Source organism: Haemaphysalis longicornis, unplaced genomic scaffold, assembly GCF_048455015.1.
Source record: "Haemaphysalis longicornis isolate Haplotype H1 unplaced genomic scaffold, Haemaphysalis longicornis Haplotype H1 scaffold_1, whole genome shotgun sequence".
NCBI lineage: Eukaryota > Metazoa > Arthropoda > Arachnida > Ixodida > Ixodidae > Haemaphysalis > Haemaphysalis longicornis.
In genome coordinates, this window is record NW_027526203.1 from 111114433 (window position 1) to 111121785 (window position 7353).

The following is a 7353-nucleotide window of genomic DNA, read 5'->3' on the forward strand; positions in this document are numbered from 1 at the left end:
TCAACGCATGCTTTGCATCACCACATAGTTCCCTTCGGGTAGGTGGTGTAGTTTTTTTCCCCTTTTTCATCGTGCAACGCCGTAGCAGGCGACCGCCGAAAAACAGTAACACCGTCTAACCAAAAACGGGGAGAGCCTCCGTTTTTTGTTGTTTGATTTTACAATCTTTGGGAGTTAAGCGGCGCAGCGGCACCACTAAAGTAGGCAACTCTACATGCCCATCCCGACGCAGTTCCCTATCAAACTCATTTCCGCTGATTTACTTAGAAGTGGTTGTACTCACGAGTGCATGCACTCGCGAGTGCTGTATTCGCGATCACAGTACTCGTGAGTAAATTACTCTTGAGTACATGATTATTACTCATACGCATGAGTACTTATACTCATGAGTACTGTACTGACGAATACTGTACTGTACTAACTTGTCATGTCACTGCACTCAGTTTTTAAATCTGGGTGTGTTCTCACTCGCCGTCGTACTCAAGAGTAATTACGCCGGATTTCGGCACACGTTAAAGATCCCCAGGTGGTCAAAATTAATCCGGAGTCCTCACACTACGGCGCGCCTCATCGCCTGCGTTGCGTCGGCGCGTTAAACCCTACAATCAATCAATCGAGTAATTACGCCGGCCCATCCTTCCAGCTGCGATTGGGACCTCAATGTGTGGGAGGAATCGCCATGCGACTCTCAATGGGCGCAACCTCACGAAGACTGTCCGTGTAGGCGGCCTTTCGAAATGCAAGGCTTTTTTTTTTCCCAATGAGCGCGACACGGGGATCAGGCTCCGCTGGATCGCCATCCTCAAGGGAAGGATTTGTTCCAACAACATCAGCAAAGAATTCCCAATGAAAACGAAAGTTGGGCCGAAAGCGAGAAAAAAATATTAGAACTCTTATCGTCATGTCCCGATACTCACATCGACGATAGCTGCATTGAACGTGCGCATCGACGTGGGCAGTTTTATGAGACAAAGTGCCGTCCTTTAATTGTGAAATTCACTAGTTTTAAAACAAGAGATAAAATTTTTCAAGCGAAACCAAAGCTGAAAGAACTGGATGAGAGTGTTAGCGAAGACTATTCGCCTGGAACGCGCATAGCTCACAAAAAGCTAATCGAATTTGCGAAATCCCAGCCCGGTACCCCTTCCTTTAAATTGAAATACAGAAAACTATTATTGAACGGGAAATACTACCCGTATGATCCGTTGATGGCCGAAGTCGTCGAAACCGGGACGTTTTCTCATGCTTTAGTTACTAATTCCCCTGGACCAAAACAGCCAAAATCCTGTCGCATATCCTCCACCCAGCATAGGGATCGAGTAGCCAGCACTTCTACCACAAAACAGACATCGCAATAACAGTTGTCGATGAGTGTGGCTACACAATCCTCATTTCAGGATGTTTCTGTTCTGTTTACGAACATTGGAAGTGTAGTAAAAAAGCATACAGAACTTTCCGCGGCAATCAGTTCATGTTCCGCAAATATCGTTGCTTTAACAGAAACATGGCCTCACCGTAATATACGTGACTGTGAAATCTTCGAAGGACCCAGCACGTTTCATTTATCGCTGCGATAGAGAAGCGAGGCAAGGCGGGGGCGTGCTTGTGGCTATAAGTAAACAGTTTGAGTCCTTTGCCCTCAATATTCCAACACATCTAGAAATAGTCTGGGTATCCGTAAAACTATCCCATCGCCGCTTTATCTTGGCCGTATGCTATCGACCGCCAAATGCCTCTTCCTCTTTTGCCGCAGAGCTTCACGACACCATAAATTCTGTAATAACCCGTTATCCCTCAGTCCCCCTCTTTCTATTACGCGATTTTAACCCCCTGGGATTACGTGGAAAGAACTGACGCCACATTCAAACCCTTTCTCTTCAATTTGTGAGGAATTTATAAATATATGCTCCACATTTAACCTAACACAAATAGTAGACCAACCTACTCGGACAACCCCCACAAGCGCAAACTTATTAGAGCTAGTTCTTACAACTTGCCCAGAATTGTGCTCTCCGATAACGTTCATGCCAAAGTTGAGTGATCATTCATTGCTGAATTTTCTATTTCAATACCAGTAAAAAAGCTTACTAGAACAACCAAAATTTTAAGTGATTACCGGAACACTGATTTCACCAAAATCAGTGGCGAGCTACACACTTTCCTGACGACGTATTTGACAGGTTTTGAGAACCACCCTGTACAGTATAACTGGTGTTTAGTCAAAAACAAAATCCTTGAGCTGACCCACCGTTTTGTTCCTGCACGCGTAATCTCGTACAACCCTAAAGCGCCCTGGTACAACGCCCATATTCGACGGCTTTCTAACAGAAAAAAACGCTTGTATCGCCTGGCGAAAAAATACCGAAGCCAACACCCCTGGACTCTGTACCGCGCAGCTGCAGAAGCGTATGTTTCAGCGGCGCAAAAAAGGATTTCCTTAAAAACGCCTTACCAAACATGTTGCTTAATAACCCCCAAAAATTTTGGAATGTTCTTAACCCCCCTGAAAGCAATAGAATAGGTCTTACAAGCCCTAAAGGTGAACCAATTGGTGACAAAGAATGCTCAACCGTATTAAACAGTGTTTTCTGATTCGTTTACAAAGCCGCCATTTTCACAACTACGAGAGTTTTCCCGCAATACTTATGTGCCTATCTATCCAATAATAATTGACGCTGGTGGTATTTCTAAGATTATTACTTCTATTAAAACATCTGGAACGTTTTGCGTTGATGGCATAAGTCCTAAATTTCTAAAAAACACCGATGTATGTTGTTCCATTCTGTTAGCTAAAATCTTTCAGCAATCATTGGACACCGGCGAATTACCAGATGATTACAAAATCGGGAAGGTGGTACCAGCGTTCAAATCTGGAGATAAACATTCACCCTTAAATTACAGACCCATTTCCATCACTAGCATGCCGTGAAAAATTCTTGAGCATATAATATATTCGCACATCTCCAACTTCCTCGAGTCCAATTCTTTTTTTCACCCATCCCAGCATGGATTCCGCAAAACATTCTCTTGTGAGACGCAATTGCTCCTATTCACTCACAACCTTCATGCTATTCTTGACCGTCGTTCTTTCGCAGACTGCATTTTTTTTATTTTGCTAAAGCTTTTGATAAGGTCTCTCACCGGTTACTTCTACTAAAACTCCGCAATATTGGAATTGAAGCTGACGTATTAAAGTGGCTTGAAAGTTTCCTTACTAATCGCCAACAATTTGTCGCAGCTAACGACGTTCGCTCATCGCTTGCCCCCGTAATATCAGGCATTCCTCAAGGAACAGTCCTCGGCCCTTTACTTTTTCTTATTTACATAAACGACCTACCTAACTGCGTTTCCTCGTCGATTCATTTATTTGCCGATGATTGTGTTTTTTTCCGAGAAATAACAACTAACGACGACATTCATGCTCTTCAAAGTGACATCAATGCCGTTTCCAACTGGTGTAGCACGTGGCAGATGACGCTGAACGTTAAAAAATGTAAATTCATGCGCGTTTCATGTCTTTCGACAATCACGCCCTCGTATCACCTGGATGACATTGCTCTTGAATCAGTCTCATCGTACAAATATCTCGGCCTCCATATAACAACCGATCTTTCCTGGAAAAAACATTGATTTCATCACTAACAAAGCAAGTCGCATGCTCGGTTATCTTAAACAAAACTTTCAGTCTGCTCCATCATCTATCAAGCTACTTTTTTACAAATTCATTGTCCACAGTCAACTCGAGTACGCCTCATCGATATGGGATCCTCACGTACAAGTACTTATTCATCAACTAGAAATGATACAAAACAACTCTGCGCGTTTCATTCTTTCTAATTATCAGCGAGCATCCAGTGTGTCTACAATGAAATTGAACTTGGGGCTGCCATTGCTCACCACGCGTCATAAAATCGCTCGGCTCTGCCTTTTCCATAAAATCTTTTATCATGATACCCTTCACGACCTTCTTATAACCCCGCCATCATATGTATCTTCACGTCTTGACCACTCCCACAAAGTAGGCCAAATTTTATGCCATACAACAAATTTTTCTAAATCATTTATCCCCTCAACGTCAAAAGACTGGAACCACCTAACCCGTGACATTGCTGCAATCGCTCATTCCGAGTTGTTTAATGCTGCTCTTCATAATACCGTTGTGTAACCTTATTTTAACAAAGCGGCATGCGTTGTATAAACACCTTTTGCTGTTATCATCGCATGTACGTGCAATTTGAGCCACTGTACAATGTATATTGTTACATCTATTGTACTTACGCTGCTACGTTTTGTTACTGTTGTATTTTGTACCCCACTCCCCTCTTCAATGTATTCACACTGAGGGTATTCACACAAAAAAAGGGGGCGACTTTTTCCGACCGTAAGGGAAGGCTGCAGAGAAGCGTAGTGTAGTGCACACCAATCTGCCTCGGCCCGCTTGTTCAAAGGCATGCCTCATGTGGTGTTCGCGCGTTGCGGGCGAGTCGTCGCGACGAAACGAGTCAGACTGGCTGTAGAAGCCGATTAGAGTGGTGACGCCCAGATTCTCTTCTAGTTTTCGCTCGTTCATATCACCTTTTCAACGGACTATAATATCTGATCTCTCGTTACTTTAAAGGGGCTCTAAGTAGCGTTGAGAAGGCTATAACGCCTGTTGCTTTCGCCCTTTCTTGGCGCCTCAAAGCGCTGTGGGTGCTACGAGCTGATAATCTCAGATCAAAACAACGTATAGGAACTTGTCAATGCCCATGCGGCCCGTGGCACGCGCAGCCATTGGCTCGACTCGGTGGTTCGTCCGGCGCTGTAGTATTCAATTCCAGCTGCGTCATAGAGGCTACGCTAATTCTCCGTTGAATGGTGATATTGTCACGAAGCCAAAGACGATGCAGTTGTCTTCAAGGAAAACAAGTTTTTTGGGGCAAACTTGTGCTCCCCTAACAGCTCAAAGAATACACAGGCGGCGAAGCAGCAGTCAACAAAGTGGCGTGCGCAAGCGAGCGTCGGCGAGTAGAATACTGCGGCTTCTGCCCTGCGGGAATTTATCTTTGGGCGCGAGTGTTTCTCGAACCATTTCTCGAACCGTTCCTGCGTACTGACTCTGTGTTGGTGTTAGGGGCACGATCGCATCGACGTGGCGACGACTTATTTCGTGGTTGAACCGTCTACGCCGCTGGCACGTTCCGGCTTTGCCATGTTAATGTTCCTCCTTCACACTCTTCTCTCGAAACCCCCTCGTTTACAACCTATTTTGCATGCTTCCCTACTATAAAGTTTTGCCTTGGACTCTGACTCGCAAACACCTAAATGAGCTGGGAATATTTCCGCGCATTTTTTACTGCAGCAATTTTACTGAACCCCTGATGGAGTTGCGTGTAATGGTTGCTTCTGAGTACGTCAATTCTGGGCAACAAAGATGCCGTGATAAAAAAAAAGAATCGTAGATGCCGCGCCGTGGGTGAACCGGTGTTTCAGCGAAGCTGTTATCAATGTTTGCGCTGATTATTGCTGCTTTTGACTCCGTGTACTGACGTCGTTCATGTTCAATTTACAAAACTTAGCGCTCCGCAGAAAATTTTGTCGCCTTTGTCTCTTCCACAAAATTTACCACCACCCGCTCTTGAAAACATAATTCATTCATGCCCCCGCTTACGTGTCTGAACGACTTGATCATGCGCACAAAGCTGCTCTCCCACTCGTATCACTGTAGTTTTTACGCTACTTCATTTCTTCCATGGACTTCAACTGATTGGAACCGCCTTCCCGCCACCACAGCTGCTACAGATAACGTTAATAAATTCAGGTCTACTATCACCAGTGAAATTGAAACCCCTACCCTTGTATAACGTTTTTTTTTTTTTCAGATGCGAAGCATGTCATGCTCCGGGCTGTGTCCCTCCCTCCCTCATTGTCGTTGTCCGCACTCTACGGCGCATGCGCGTCTCTTCAGCCCCTTCAGTGTTTGGGCTGACGCCAGCGCAGTCCACTATAAAAAGAAATAGTTAGGCGGCGCCCGGTTTCGCTCGCACGACTGTCTGGCCGCAACGGGAGGTACGGCCGTGAGCTGAAGTAAACGGACCACGGGAGGGGTGACCAAAACTATTGGCTGCGCCGTCTGGTTGCGCGGCCTTTGCTGTCGAGACCGCGCACAACGCAGGCGCGGCCTGCCAGTACAGCACACATGCCGCTATCGCTCGCTTCTTAGCGATTGCCTCACACTCCGATAAATTGACGCCAGGGTAACCGCGCTGCCCTTTTCCTGTCTGGTGGGGCCCACTTCTCTAAAAAACGGGCGTCGCTTTGAAGCGACGGGGTAGCGCCAAGCAAATGCATGTGTTCTGGGGTTGGGTCCTTCGCTTTGCGCTGTTTCGGGACGGAGCCGCCCTGCAGAAATGCACTGTGGCAAGCGCACGAAGCGACAAGCGAAGCGACGGGGAGCAGTGGGTGTCGCTTCGTGCGCTTGCCACAGTGCATTTCTGCAGGGCGGCTCCGTCCCGAAACACCCCGCACGGGGCACCTTGAGTATTCATGGTGACGGTGAGCAGCGACACCGCGGACTCCGAGCTCCCATACATAAGCCGTGTCCAACCATGGCGAGGTGTTGAAAGGTGAAGGGCAGAAGCCGTAAACGGTGGCCGTCGGAGCCTTGGTCAAGCTCCGGCCGATGGGCTCCCTCCCTGTCTACCAGGCAGGGAGCTCCGGGACCTCTTTGACTACCAGGGTAAGGTCAAAGGAGAAAGTACCCCCGTCTCCCTGCTTTTATACTATGCCGTATGGTATTTTCAAACACCCCCCCAACCGTGATCGGTCCCTGAAAAGGGGCCGCACCGAGGTATCCTTTCCCCTATTGCCGTCGTTAACCTTTCCTGAACCGGATCATTTTTCTCGATTTCTTGTCATGGAATCCCTCAATCCAACCCACCTTCTTGCATCTCAGTCAGTCTTCTTGATTGCAAAATATCTTGAAGCAACAATAGGAAAATCGTATAAATGCAAAAAACAAAGGTCAGGTGAACTCCTCATCGAAATAAATGACAAGCAGCAGTCCACAAAGCTTCTAGCTCAGACTAGACTGGCTGATCTAGACATCAGGGTCACACCCCATCGGAGACTCAACAGCTCGCAGGGTGTGATATCAGAGTCCGATCTGAACGAAACGGATGCGGACCTCCTTGCCGGCTTGAAGGATCAGGGCGTCACTGCCGTGAGACGCATTACCATCCGCAGAGACGACAAGGAGATTCCCACCAAGCACATCATCTTGACCTTTGACCGCGCAGTTCTCCCACAACACATAAATGCAGGTTTTATCCGTTGCTCCATCCGTCCGTACATCCCGAACCCGCGGCGCTGTTT